Source organism: Grammomys surdaster, unplaced genomic scaffold, assembly GCF_004785775.1.
Source record: "Grammomys surdaster isolate TR1022 unplaced genomic scaffold, NIH_TR_1.0 126039, whole genome shotgun sequence".
NCBI lineage: Eukaryota > Metazoa > Chordata > Mammalia > Rodentia > Muridae > Grammomys > Grammomys surdaster.
The window spans coordinates 4,764,065-4,778,920 of NW_021620852.1; the positions used below are offsets into that span (position 1 = coordinate 4,764,065).

At 33.3% G+C, this 14,856-nt stretch overlaps 1 pseudogene; it reads right to left on the reverse strand.

Annotated features, from left to right (window-relative positions):
- Nucleotides 1–3,081: 3,081 nt before the first annotated feature.
- On the reverse strand, nt 3,082–9,068 carry LOC114610374 (annotated as a pseudogene).
- Nucleotides 9,069–14,856: the final 5,788 nt, after the last annotated feature.

A 14,856-nucleotide genomic window follows, 5' to 3' on the forward strand; every position in this document is an offset into this window, starting at 1 on the left:
AGCCACACCCCTTACTTCTCAAGTTGATGTTGGAGCTACATGTTCTTCCCCATGGCAGCTTGCCTTTCTTTGGAGCCAGTAAGGGAGTGATAAACATGTATATATCCTGCTAGCCTGATTCTGCTGTGCAGCCATTAACCATTGCGAACACAGGAACACACTTGTTTATAGTTAGTAAATACAGTACTTGTCAGTCATTCCAATATTACTTTGAGTTCAATGCATTATTTTTCATATAAATATAAGAATTCATGGTGGCATTGCAGTTTATTTCTTGTTTTTCAAAATACTTTTGCTAATTTGCCATCATTTGTCTCTAGTGAAAAGAATGACTTATATGACCTAAGAGAAGAATTATTATTTTTTCATGTAGTAGGTGACATATTAGCTTCAGTGAATCTTATATTTATTTTAATTTTATGGATTATATAACTGTTCAGTTAGTTGACAGCTTACATAAGTAAAGAAAATGTTTGTTCATTTATCCATACAGGATATACTTTTTTGGAATTTCAAAGATATTTTGATATTATACACACACACATACACACACACATATATATATATATATATTAGAATTGCTTCATTTAACATCCATTTAGTATGCTTGTCTTTTTTGTTAAGAATGCTTAAAATATACTTCTATATTACATTTCAACTATATGTCACTGTTAACTGTAAAGAATAGCATGTGCATGAGACTTCCATGACTAATTCATCATTTAGCTACATATACATCTTGCTTGGCCAGGATCTCTTGTCACTTCTTCTGCTCTCTGTTCTTCAAAAAGGTTACTTCAAGAGTTGTAAGTCCATACAGTGTCTCTATTTTTGTCAGCTTCTGAACATAACATTCACCTGACTGACAGGCATTGTTGTGGTTATTTTGGGACATTCTTTTCTTTTTTCTTTCCTTTTATATTAATCTTGGAATTCTTTTTTTGTCTAGTTCTGTAAAAAATCTAATTAGAATTTGGTAATAATCCCATTCAATGGGTACATCATTTTCAGAAATATAGGCACTTCAAAAGTCTTTATTTTGACATTTTATGATCATAGAAAGTCTTTATTTCTTCTGAAATCTTATGTAATTACTTTCTTCAGTGTTTTAAAGCTTTCAGTGCAGAGGTCTTTGAGCTTTGGTTAGTTTTACTAATAGTCCTATCACTTATTGTTTTGTGATGGGATTATAAGTGGAATTTTTCTTGACATTTTGTAGCTACATAGAAAATCTAAAAGGTTTTAAAACTTTTAAATTGTACCCTTCCAATTTTCTGTAAGATATTTTTAGATTTCAAACTTTCTTGACTTAATTTTTAAGTATTGTATGAGGCAGATAGCAAGTAGAAGTAATTTTTTCTTTGTTCTTCTTATTTGTACTTCTTTTTCACTTTAAGAATTCGAGCAATATGATTCATAAAAATTAAAAAAAAATAGATACATTGACTTACTCAGCTTTAGAAGGAATGTTTTCATTATTTTTACCCTTTAGTGTGATACTGTCTATAGGTTTATCCCATGTAGACTTTACTATCTTAAAGTATGTTCTTTCTATTCCTACTTTCATGGGGACCTCTCTCAGGAAAGGAAAGCTTGTCAGAATACATTTCAGTGTCTGCTTAAATGACTTACTCTGTTTAACTTTAAAACTGCTTATATTCTGTGTTTCATTAATTGATATGTCTATGTTGAGGTAACTTTGGATTACTAGAATGAAATCAATCAGGTCATAGTGTATGATATTTTTAATGTGTTCTTTAGTTAGGATTGTAAGTATGTTACTTACAATTTTTATGCCTATTTTAATCAGGAAATAATTCTATAGTTTTCTTTATTTTTTGTTGTGTTCTTATATGGTTTTTATATCAAGGTAATATTAACATCATAAAGGTTACTCTGCTAATGTTTATATTCTTTCTATTTTATGCAACAATTTGATTAATCTTAGTTTCATTACTTTCTTAAAGATCTGGAGTATCTCTTGTCTTAGTAATTTGGTTATTGGAAGAATATTCATTATTCTTCAGTTTCATTTTTTGTTATATATCTCTTTATATTTTTATACAAATTGATTAATTGTAGTTTTGTTATATGTCTGCCTGTTCAACCATGTTTTCTAGATTTTTCTATGTTTGGAAGTATAAGCTTTTGATATTATCTCTACTGATTCTCTGATTTTCCTTGCTATCTGGTTTAATTATAGATTTTATATATCCAATTTTATTAATTTATGCTTTCTTTTACTTTTGGTTATTTTGGCTGGGCATTTTTCAAAGTTCACCTCATTTGCTGGCAACTAGAAATGCATTGCTAAGTTACTTGTTTGATATTTCTCAGATTTTTTCATCTTAGCTGTAAATGTTATACACTTTTTAAATTGGTTTTTTTTATCATATCCCAAAGATTGTAAAGAGTAATGCTTAATTCAAGAAAACATTCATGTTTCTCCCAAGTCTTCTTCAAGAATTAACTAGTACTTCATACTATACTAGTCACCACAAATTTGGATAAATTTTGTGTTTTATCTTCTCTTGATTTCCAGTTTTATGCAGTTATAATCTAATAAAACTTCAAAGGAAATGTTTTGATTCTTTTGAGTGTAGAAACAGTTGTTTGGTGGCATTAAATATTATATACTCTAAAATGTTTCATAGATTACTGAGAATAATGTATTTTTGGTAGGTATTAGATAGAATATATTTACATTTCTGTTAATTCTATTAAATATATAGTGCTTCTTCTTTTTAAAGTTAGTGTACTGCATTTTAGTCTAGATGCTCTCTATGGGAGGTGCTCATACCTGCATTAGGAGCTATATATTTTTAGATGTTTAATAGGTTTATTTATTTTTATTAATTAATTAGTAAATTATTTATCAATTTTTGTGTGTATAGCAAATATTATTCATCATATTCAAGAGAATAGGGCTCTGTAAGCCCCTCTGGTTATTTTGGGTTCTGAGATAGAATCTGTGAGGGAGATGCTCAATGTTGGGGGCCAAGTCAGGACAGGGACTCCTCAATAGACAAGGGCCTGTCTCTTGCTCTCATGTGTTTGCTGAGGTGGGTGGTCCAAGGATTCTTAATCGTTGGAGGATATGTAGGCCATAAGGTCCACCACCGTGTTGCTATAGCCATATTCATTGTCATATCAGGAGATGAGATATACAAAGTTCTCATTGAGAGCAATAAAAGGTGGAGGAGTAGGAAATGCTGTTGAAGTCTCAGGAGACAACCTGGCCTTCACTGTAGTCCATGATCCCCTTTGGTGAGTTCTCAGATGCTTACATCACCACCTTACTGATGGTCTCATTCTTGGCAGGTTTCTCCAGGCAGCATGTCAGATATATGATATATACACTGAGGGTAAGAATATGGAAGGCCAAGCCATTGAGCTTCCCATTCAGTTCTGGGATGACTTTGCCCTCAACCTTGGCAGTACCAGTGAATGCAAAGATGTTGTTCTGGGCATCCCCATGGCCATCATAGCATAGTTCTCCAGAAGTGCCATCCACACTCTTCTAAGTGGCAGAGATAGCATGGACTTTGGTCATGTGTCCTTCCATGATGCCAATGTTTTCATGGATGACCTTGGCCAGGGAAGCTAATCAGTTAGTGCAAGATGAATTTCTGACAATCTTATACTTCTCCCCATTCACACCCATTACAAACATGGGGCCATCAGCAGAAGGGAAGCAGTTGATAATCATTTTGGCTCCACTCTTCAATTGGGCCCCAGCATTCTCTATGGTGGTGAAGATGCCAGTAGATTCCATGATATACTCAGGACCAGCATCATCCCATTTGATGTTAGCAGAATCTGACTCCTGTAAGATAGTGATGGAATTCATGTTGATGACAAGTTTCCCATTCTCAGTCTTGACTCTACTGTTAAACTTGCAATAGGTAGAGTTATATTGGAGCATGTAGACAATGTAGTTGAGGTCAATGAAGGGAACATTGATGCCAGCAGTCTCTGCTTTGCCAAAATGTAGATGAGAAGGCAGCCCTGGTAGCCAGTCTCCCAATACAGCCAAACCGTTCACTTCAACCTTCACAACCATGTGTAGGAGATGGACGAATCTGTCACTGGATGAGAAGATTCAATGGTCTCTGGAACTGGGAGGAGCAGATATCCCTTTTTAACTACTTGTAATGAAATATAAAATCTTGATGTTTGGCACATATATTTTTTAAATTGTGATTTTATTTTGATTGATTTTTTTCTTTTATCAGTACATAGTACTCTTTTTTACTTCTGTTGAATTTAAAAAGAAATCTTGATTAATTAGAGGTAAATATATAATCTTAGTTACTTCATTTTTTGCCTTTCATTTACTTCATAGATATGTATTCATCCTTTCACTTGGAGTCTGTATAAGTTTTTGCTAAGGACATGTTTTTTGCTTGATTTTACAGACTATAGAACATTTACTTGTTTTCTTTCAACTTAGTTGATTAATTGGTGTCCTTTATAACAAAAGAATTCACAGCATGTTCACTAAGGATTAACACTGAGGGAAGTTTGTAAACTCCTATTGTGTTATTCTTCATATTTCTGGTTTGATAGATTACCCTACTTCCCTGTTATTGTCACGATTTCAATCATTTACTGTTTTGGACATGTTGGATATTTTCATATCTTTCTTGTAGGAATCCATTCACCTGAAGAATATATTCTTCCTTGCACATTTTGGTTATCGTTTTCCTAATTCTTCTTGCTTAAGGTTTCTACAAGTATCATTATGCGCTGCTGGGATATGAGGGGGTTGTGATGAATCTCTTCACTGTGTACCTGCTATGAAATGCCCGTCTCTCTTATTTTAAGATTTCTGGATTTAGCAATCTTAGTTCACAGTTATTTACTTTAGCCTTTTTAAAAACAGTAGGTGTTTTATGTTATGCCTTTTAATATAGTTTATTTATCTGTACCTTGGATACCTTAACTGTAACATGTGCAGAGTTTCTTTTTTGACCACTCCTATTAAGGATTCCCATGCCTCTGTGCCTAGATGTTCATTTATTTCTCTTTATTTGAGAGATTTCTTGCAATAATTTTATTGATATATTTTATGTATTTAGTTTTCATCTCAGTTCTTTCTTCTATCCCTGTTTTAGATTCTTGAACCTACCCTAGAATTCTTAGATGCTTTGGATACTATTGGGTTTTCGTGAGTTTTCAACATACCATTTCCTTAAATTTGCACTTCATCTCAGATACTCGTTCTCCTGCTATTCTTAGGCTATAGTAATGTTTTTATTTAATCTGAGCTTTAAGAATACCCACTTAGGATTCTGTCCCATCTGTAGACACCAAACCCAGATACTATTGCTGATGCCAAAAGTGCTTGCTGAAAGGAGTCTGGTACAGCTGTTCCCTTAGAGGCTCTGCCAGAGGCTGATCAGTACAGATGCAGAAGCTTGTAGCCAACCATTAGACTGAGCATGGGGACCACAGTGGAGGAGTATGGGAAGGGACTGATGGACCAGAAAGAGTTTTGCAACCCTATAGGAACAATAACAATATCTACAAGTCATACTCTCCAGATCTCTCAAGGACTAGACCACTAACTAAAGAAGACACATGGAGGTACCCATGGCTCCAGCTGCATAAGTAGCAGAGGATTGCCTTATCTGGCATCAATGGGAGGGGAGGCCCTTGATCTCTGGAGACATGTCTATACTAGAATCTCTGACATGTCAATTTCCTTGGCTTTTAATTCCTCTGTTTAACTCAGTTTTAAACAGTATGTTCCTGTTCAAAATGTCATCTTGCCACAACTTTCTGGGATATTGGTTGAGACATACAGAGTCTATGCTTTACATTTTCATCGTCAAGATCATTGTATCCCAAAATTTCCAACAGTATTTGAGGCTTGTGGTACATGAGTGTTTATTTTTTTTAGTAAGCCACCAGGTGTCTCCTCACTAAGGACATCTGTGCTGCTTACATCATTATGTGCATTTGTCCTTCTGTCCCTTAGAAATTTTACTGTTGTCTCCTATTTCCCTTTGGTATTTCTGATGTGCTTCTTTTCTTTGTTAGAACTGTCTTTCTTCTGGGGTCCTGACAATTCTCATTCCTTCCATCACAAGACAGAGCTTCCAGTCTACCATTGTACATAAAGTTTTCCAAAAGTTTATATTCCTTTAGTGGATGTATTTGGGCCAGTTATGGTACCATACTATCTTTACTTTAGAACATCTTTATAGATACTGTTTTAACTTTTAGATTTATGTCTTTTCTATTTCCCTATTTTCAAGTCCATATGTCAAACTTCCTCCTGCAGCTCAAACATGCCTATTTTATACTAATTTGGTGACTACATTAAAAGTGAGATCTATTTTTATTATTTTTTTCCTTATGTTGATTTATGAAACTTACCAAAATATATTTTCAAAGAAAAGAGATTTAACATAGTTCTATCTTTCAATAATAAATTGGTATTTTCTATACCTGAGGTCTTGCTCATAAGATGTTTTTTATGTTAATGTTTAATTTCCCTGTCCTGTCTGGCATAATATGTCTTACTATATTTTGTATAACATACCCTTAATTTATTTTCAACTAAAAGTTTGATTAAAAATTGAAAATTTAAGAGAAATAACATCATTGTGTGTTTCACTAAATGAATGTATAAATTAAAGTTATTTTTATGTTTCAGTTTTTTTGGTATTCTTTTCAATAATTGGCTCATCTTCCTGAGTTGTAATTTTCTTGTTCATATAAAGAAAATTACGAAAGTAAACACTCTCATTCTATGGAATACCACTGAGAAATACAAAGAAATAAATAATGAAGTATGAATCGAATTTCTCATGTTGTAAAAGCATATTTAACTACCTATGTAGATTATTGCTGAGATTTACCTATGTATCTATCCCTTTGAGTCATGCCTCTTAAAATAAAATACTCCCTGATAAGAAGCATCAGCACAATTATCCTTTCATATACATCACTCTTTATATATGCCATAGAAATAATCTCTGTATTTACTTAATTTCCTTAGAAAATTCATAAAATAAATATTTTCTCCTTATTCTACTTGGCAGATATGATAACATTTCTCCATAGTTGTCATAGTTAATTAAACCGTTTGATCTTACTTGTCATATAGATGTCAACACATCAGAGGAGGAGTAAAAAAGAAACAAGGAACAAAATATACATCATTGGGCATTATAAAGATTGGTTAACAATAAAACAACTTGTTTAGTACAAAATGGCTCTTAAAAACATAGATTTTATATTTCATATATTTTCTTCTGAGTCTTGTATTGATTAATTCTCTGAGTCAGAAAATATATTATATTCCAAACAATTTTATTTGAAACCGATTTGTTAGAACATATCAAATGGCATATAGAATTGCTATAGTGCTACAGAAAATGTCAAAAAAAATTTTTCAGAATTTGTTCACATATATATATATCCAAATATATAGATATATTTGGAAAACTGGTTAGAAAACGATTTGATTTGCCTGACATGTTAAGATGAAGTACTAGAATCAAGAGATATCTGTTATTAAAGGTGTAAATGTTACATGTTTCTCAGTTCTGAGCTACACACACCCTTAACTTCTTCAAGTTCCTGAACAGTATTACTTTTAGTCAGGAAGCAGTCTTTGTGCCACAGCCATATACAGTGTTATTTTTGTTCTCTAGAGTTGATTTCTGCTAAAGAGATTAATCATGCCACATCTCCCATAAGCCATCCTAACAAAATGGAGGGTCTGCTTTCTGTTCATTTATAATTGAATTTCAGTTCTCGCATGATTACAAATGATAAGAGACTTAAAGGACACTAGTAACTTGAGGTAAAATTAACTAAGAAAATTTTATTTTGGATTTTGATCCATTTTAGGAAAGGGAAGTCATTGGATGTTATCTGACTAACACCCACAAGCTGCATAAACTTACTTCATCACACTTTTTAAAACTGAAACAGTTTTACATAAATTGATTTATCTTTGCACAGAATTTAATCTATACTATTCCAATAACAAAGAACTTACATTTCTGCTTTATAAATCAATATAAAAGTTAATAATTCTTATTTATATAAATAAAGTAGGAAAACATACAGTTCTGGTATTCACTTCCTTTTTCTAAACAGTCTGTATGATAAGGAGCATCAGTAAAGCCTCACATGAAATTTGTACACATCTGTATATGAATATTAGTGATGGGGATTGTTAATCAAATTTTATAGAATTGAACAAATTTGTATAAGAAATAGGGAACAATAAGAAAATTTGTATAATATAAAATTAGCTATTGATACAATCAATCAATGAATTATGTATAACTTACAAAATGTTAAGATATCATTATATCCAAAGAACTATAATATTCATTTTTTTTATTGAATTCTCAAAGGCATGTTGATTGATACTCATGAGAACAGTGTTTGAAGTGAACTGCTATAACAGCTGCTTTTGAAAATTGCAAAGAACATAAAATTTTATTGTTCAAACAAAAGTTCTAGATTATGACGTTATATAAAATGTCAAATTACACCCTCCACCATACTTACGAAAGCTCTCCATGACTGTAATTCTTCCTATGATAGAAGAGCCTTAAATAACTATAGTAGATTTGTGTCACTACAATAGTGCACTGAATAACCAGCTTACACAGATGGAAGGTTATTTTCATTCAGCATTTTGCAGTTTAGAGAAGATGATTTGTCAATGAATTTGGGCTTGCCTTTCAAGGCTGTAGTGTGTGATGCATTGAACATTCAAATGATGTAGACAAACACTCTTTTCTTCAGAAAAAAAAATGCAGGTGATGGTGAGCTTAGGGATTTAGCATCACAATCACTATGATCTTCTTACAAATGTTATACTGCTTGTCTATAGTGGTGCCAAATGAGTTACTTTCCTATGCTTTAATGAAATGCAATGGGCAAGACATCTTAGAGAAGAGTGGTTGGACTTACAGTCCCAGAGACTTGGAGTCCATGAGAGCAGAACAAAGGTATGACAGGAAAAATAAGAAGCAAGGACTCATGTTATACAACAAGCATGAAGCAGACAGTAAAGTTGAAATGGCATGAGTCATTATTAGTTCTTAAAGCCCAATCTAAGTGACGTATGTCTTTTAGAAAGGCTGCATCTCAAAATCTATCAAAACTGTGCCAACAACTGGGAACAAAGTACTCAAATTCCTGAGCATCATTTCATTTAAACCTCCACAATCACTCTGGGGGCAGAATGTTGACACGTGGAATTTTGGGAACTACCATGCCAAATCAAAGAACCTAAAACTGTTAATTTTTAATTGTCATTAATTTTCTCTATTATTAAATCAATGGATACCTATTGCCTACATTTTAAACTAGATCATGATGTGTAATCATACTTGGCTGCTTTTCAGGGTGTTTAGATGTGTAAGAATTAGTGAATAAAAGCTAAATAGGTTTAGTGTATATAAATGTTTTGTGTGCATGTATGCATGTACACCACATATATGTCTGACACCTGTGAAGGTCAGTATAAGACTTTAGATCCCTAAGATTGGAAGTATACATACTAGTGAGCTACTTTATGGGTATTGAAAATGGAACCCTGTTCCTCTGTAAAAGCAACAAGTGCTATTAACCACTGAGTCAATTATCCAGACAAAGCAAAGTGCATATGGGCTCCTGATTAAAACAAACACAGCAAGGCCACCTCAATATCTGCCTCATGAGAGCATCATAGGTGTTTGGGTGAAGAAAATATAGTTTAGTGTTTGAGTGCTTCTTGTTCCCAGGTATAAATGACCTCTTCTAGACCAGGTACTATTAATGAGATTTAAAATGGATAAATATACATCCAATATTTCAAAGTAAGTCTTCATTCCTTGCTGTAAGTTAACATACGTATGTTGAACTAGTTACTTCCCATTTTAGAAATTATACAAATGTAATGTGATAGTGGTAGTGTCACCTGCTCTTAATGTCTCTTCTTTACTGTCCTCGATGAACACATTAATCTAGAATCTAATGTCATTGTAGTTCATAAGATCTGTGCTTTGGTTTCTCATATGACCATGATTATAAAATGCCACACATGAATTCAAAGTAGGAAGTTGAAGCAAATTCTGCAAAATGACAGGATGGGAAAGATGTCTTTGAAGGTATGAAAAATATCATTGAAATTAAAGCTTTCTAAGTTCATTTAGGCTTTTTGTATAAATTCTGCTTGATAATAAAATTCAGTTTGTCATATGTCATTCACATGGGCAGTCATATCAGACAATGTTAAAGTAATTATAGAGTGGTAAGTTCTCCTAACTCCCTTTAGAAAAAAGCCAATTATTTTTTAAATAATTTATTTTTTTTAAATCGTAATTCATTCACACAGGGGTTATAAACACAGAAAGGCAGGACGTGGGGAAGTGGATCTCCCTGGAAGGTGGGTTTTCAGGGGAAATACAGATATCTTTCAGAACAGGATATTGAAAAAAAGCCAATTTTTTAGTCTTCCTTAGGAAGTAGCAGCAAGAACTTTGCTTTAATAGCTGTCATCCTTTCTCTTTTCCTCATCACTTTATTTTTTTAGAATTTTGCATAATGTATTGTGATCATAACCATGTATCTCTTCCAAATAGACAAAATTCCAAAGGTGTCCTTACACACCCAACTTTGCTTCCTATCTCTCTCTTTTCTTTAACCCACTGAAGACCAGTTTATATTTGCCAATATATTTTTGGATGTGTGGTTAATCACTGAAGCATGTTTTTTCTATCACAGTATACATACTTAAAAAAAGGTGACTCTCTTCCAACAGCTATTTTGAATTAAGGAGAACAAATTAACTGAGTTTGGCTAGTGTCATTCCATTGTGATTTTCTTCCACTCACTAAGAATCCTACAGGTAGTTTAAGGTTCTGGCTGTAAGACTCAAGGAAAATGGAATTTTCTCTGCTCCACATGGGTCATACATTCTCATGTTCTAGATCCTATACAAAGGGAAAGAGTTTGGAAATAAATGGAAAAAATGTACCTTCCAAATACAAAGAGGTTCATTAAATTGTCCCTTAATATTAGATAATATAATATTCAACAACATGTCCATTACTTTAAGGCATAAAACCAAAGTCTATAATTGGCAAACATGCTTAAAGTTTACAATTCATCATATACAATGTATCCAATACAGCAAAATTGTGCTTACTGCAAAATTCTGCTTATGCTAAACTTGTGTATGACTGAGTCATACAGTATATTTTCATCTTTTACTTTTAGTGATTCTATTACTAATACATTATACTAATATATTACTAACAATATATTAATAATACTAATGCATTAAAAAACAATACTTGTGTGGTTTAAACTGATCAAAAGTCCACATTAAAGTGAACTGTGTGAATGGTTTCCCAAAATGAGTAACAAGTTCACTTAGTAATTTTCCTTAGCATAATGATGAAAACAGGTCATATCCCAAAAAAATGTTGTAAAACATATTACAGAAAATGTATAAAAGAAATAAGCTGATGGCAGAGAAGCAGCATGCACACTTAAACAACGTGAGTGTTCCTGTAGCCTTATTTTCATTGCTAAACCTCAGTTATGTTTGAATAATATTTGATTAATTGACTTAATGTATGATATAGCTTGGATCATTGAATGCATTCCTTTATTCACTCAAGTTGTTTTTGAACTATTAGAAAAGAAATTTTGTATCTATTTACTTGGTAAACATCATAAGATTTTTAATAAAAAGTTATCAAAGATATAATAGATACTACCCATGAGGTAACATAAAACTCATGGTTTTATGTATGAAGTAAACCACAATACCTTTTTTAGGCCACCTTGTCATCTTATCATATGAAGAAGGGTAATGGGTGAAGCAGGTAAACCCAGAAAAAATACAATATAGCATAATCTATAACTTATTATATAAAGAGAAATATAGGATATTTGAAACTATTTTAGGATGTTTTCTAGGGTCCTGGCCATTCATATTAATGATAAACTTGATACATTTGGAATAACCATATTTTCATAAAAAAGATTTTGATTATTCTTAAAATATGTTTTCTAGATACCACTATAAGTGGAAACTATGATATGGAAACTATTCAACATTAGTTCTCCAAGTAAAGAAGTCTTCCTTAAGAGATGGTGCCAGGACTGGAGGATCATGAGACACTATGGACTGCATTGTAAGAAACACTGTAAAGGTAAATGACAAAGGAGTGACTTACAATCATAAAAGATAGAAACCAGGTTTCAGACAAAATGAAAATTTCTGCTTCACTGGGTTGGAAAGCTTGACTGAATTTCTTCAGCAGTATTCATTCTGAAGATTGTCCCTAGCCTGCAAAACCTCTTAACCCAATGTGCTGACAAGAGTCTTCCTTTTCTTTCTTTAACTCTTTACGTTTCACATTAAAGCAAGAGAAACATGAATTTCAGTGAAATATATATGATCCAACAATAAATTTATTTAATTTTGACCAACATAGGCATGTAATCAAGGAAATGAGAGATTTTGTTATATCACAGCATAACCCTGCCTTCAGAAAATTACTTGAAGAATCAAAATACTAAAACTTATTACACTTCTGCCTCATGTGTGGCTAAAAAGAAAGAACCTGAGGAAATTCTTCTCTCAAAAATTGCTTTGAGAACAGACAACCCCCTCAGTAGCAGTTCTAGTTTAGGCTATCTCCTTCCAAAAGAATTTTTATCTTCAGAAGGGGGAGTCTTTTGTGGGAGTACAGCCTTTAGGGTAACTTTCCTAGTGTCCCCATTAGAACACCAGGTTTGTGTTTAACTGTTATTCTTCTTTTGAGTAACTTTACTTTAAGTTTTACTTTAAACTTTGCTTAAGCTGTCTTCCTCAACAAACTATGTTCTAAAACTATTTTGTCCATTTGTTACTTTTTTCTCTATAGCCTTGGATAATAGTAATTCTGAACAAGAACCAAGCCATAGGCTAAAACCTACTGTGTTTTGAACCTTCCTGTGCCTAACATATTAGTTTCTTACTTTAAAATTCATTTACCTTGAAATTCATTCTCATTCATATTCTTAGGACAATAACAGTCGCATCCATTGCCAAAATGTAAAATGGAGGACCTCTACCTCTGATGGAGTTCTTTCTCCTACTGAAGTCTCATGAGCAAAAACACTGTCAGTGTTTTCCTAAACGGTCTCTTCTTCCAGACTTCTACCAGAATGGCTCCAGAGTTTCTAAACACTCTAACATGCTTTCCACAGAGCAGCTCCAGTGGCCTGAGAGCCACACAGTTTAAGTTAGCAGTAACTTTCCTAGTGTCCCTGTTTAGAACACCAGGTTTGTGTTTAACTGTTTTGCTTCTTTTGAGTAACTTTACTTTAAGTTTTACTTTAAACTTTGCAACAACCTTATATCTTGATACTAATTTTCTGTCTTACTTGCAGAATAAATTTCTATATGCTGTATGGATGCAACACCTGTCAATTAAAGCTGGTTTGCCTATAGTTGATTCAGAAAATGCAAGGTGGGACATCCAAGAGCTAGGAGGATTCTGGGCTAGAACTATTCATGGGAAGAGAGTCACCATGCAAGATGTGAGGAGGACAGATGCTGGGTATCTTACCAAGCTGCTTGTCTGCCTCACCACTGAAAGTGTTACAGCCTAATAGGGAGGCAGAACGCAGTCCAAATTATGGGTTTCTAGGTGTGGTTCTCTGCAGAACAAAGGAAAAATTCTAAGTGAAAAAATTCTAAGGAGAGGAAAAGGAAAGGAAGGGACGAATGGCTCCTAATGAACCACCACATCTATGACTACTCTACTCTCTCTTTGTCTTTGTCTTCAGTACTTATGCATCTTTCAGAGTACATGGTCACGTGTTATAAAGTTCATCACAAGTTCACACCAAAAATCAAATCATAAATTGAAATAGAAGTTTACAACAGAGAATGTTCACATGCATATCCATTAGGAGTAATTATCTGGCTAAACATCCATTACCTGTCTAGCTCCACAGGTTTACTGAAGGTTTAAAACTTTAATAAGAAATTAGTGAAGTTTTGTATAGATAAACCCAGGCAATATTTTATCTTCTGTCCTAGAATCTATAATAAATCATGAGTTCCCTTTTAGTGATGTTTGGTTAATTGTTTTACAACCTCTTGGAATGTGCTCTGAGGAGGAGAAAGTTTGGTTACTATCTAAGGATACTTAACTGATGACACTTGGGAGACTGGCAGAGTTCTCATTGCAGTTTTGACTATCGGAAAGGGACCTAATAGCAGTCCCACTATAAAAGAGCTTAATAATTATTGATATAATTTTTGGAATTCTTATAGGATCATCATTAAGACTTAAGAACTTGTCTATTTGTCTATATAGCATCACAACAAGACAGTACATCTTTGTGGATTTGCAGAGATCTGCTCCAAAGGGGTGTGCTATTGCTTAGTGATTGTTACGTACATTTAATAATAACATAGATAAAGCACACTAATCTTTCCTAAAATAAGCTCCTTACAGCCTTTCTGAATAATGACTCATTTGTTGCAGGTTATATAATAATCCAAGGCAAGCATTTCAGGGTGATCACCTGCTAATTATTAGCTTGCCCCATTATGGCTACTGACAGTTGACCCTAGCTACGACTCTTTGCAACGGGAAAAACTGAGCATAAACTGGTTATCTCCAATAACCTGGCAAGACTTCGAATGGATTTTGGCACCAAGTCTGCCACAAAACCTTCAAACTACAATTTGTTCTGCCTACAGATATGCAGGGATAAAGATGGAAAAGAAATTGAGAAAATGGCTAACCAATTATTGGTCCTGCTTGAGTCCTATGCCATTAGTAGGAGCCTACCTTAGACACTCTTAATGATATTCTGCTCTACTTG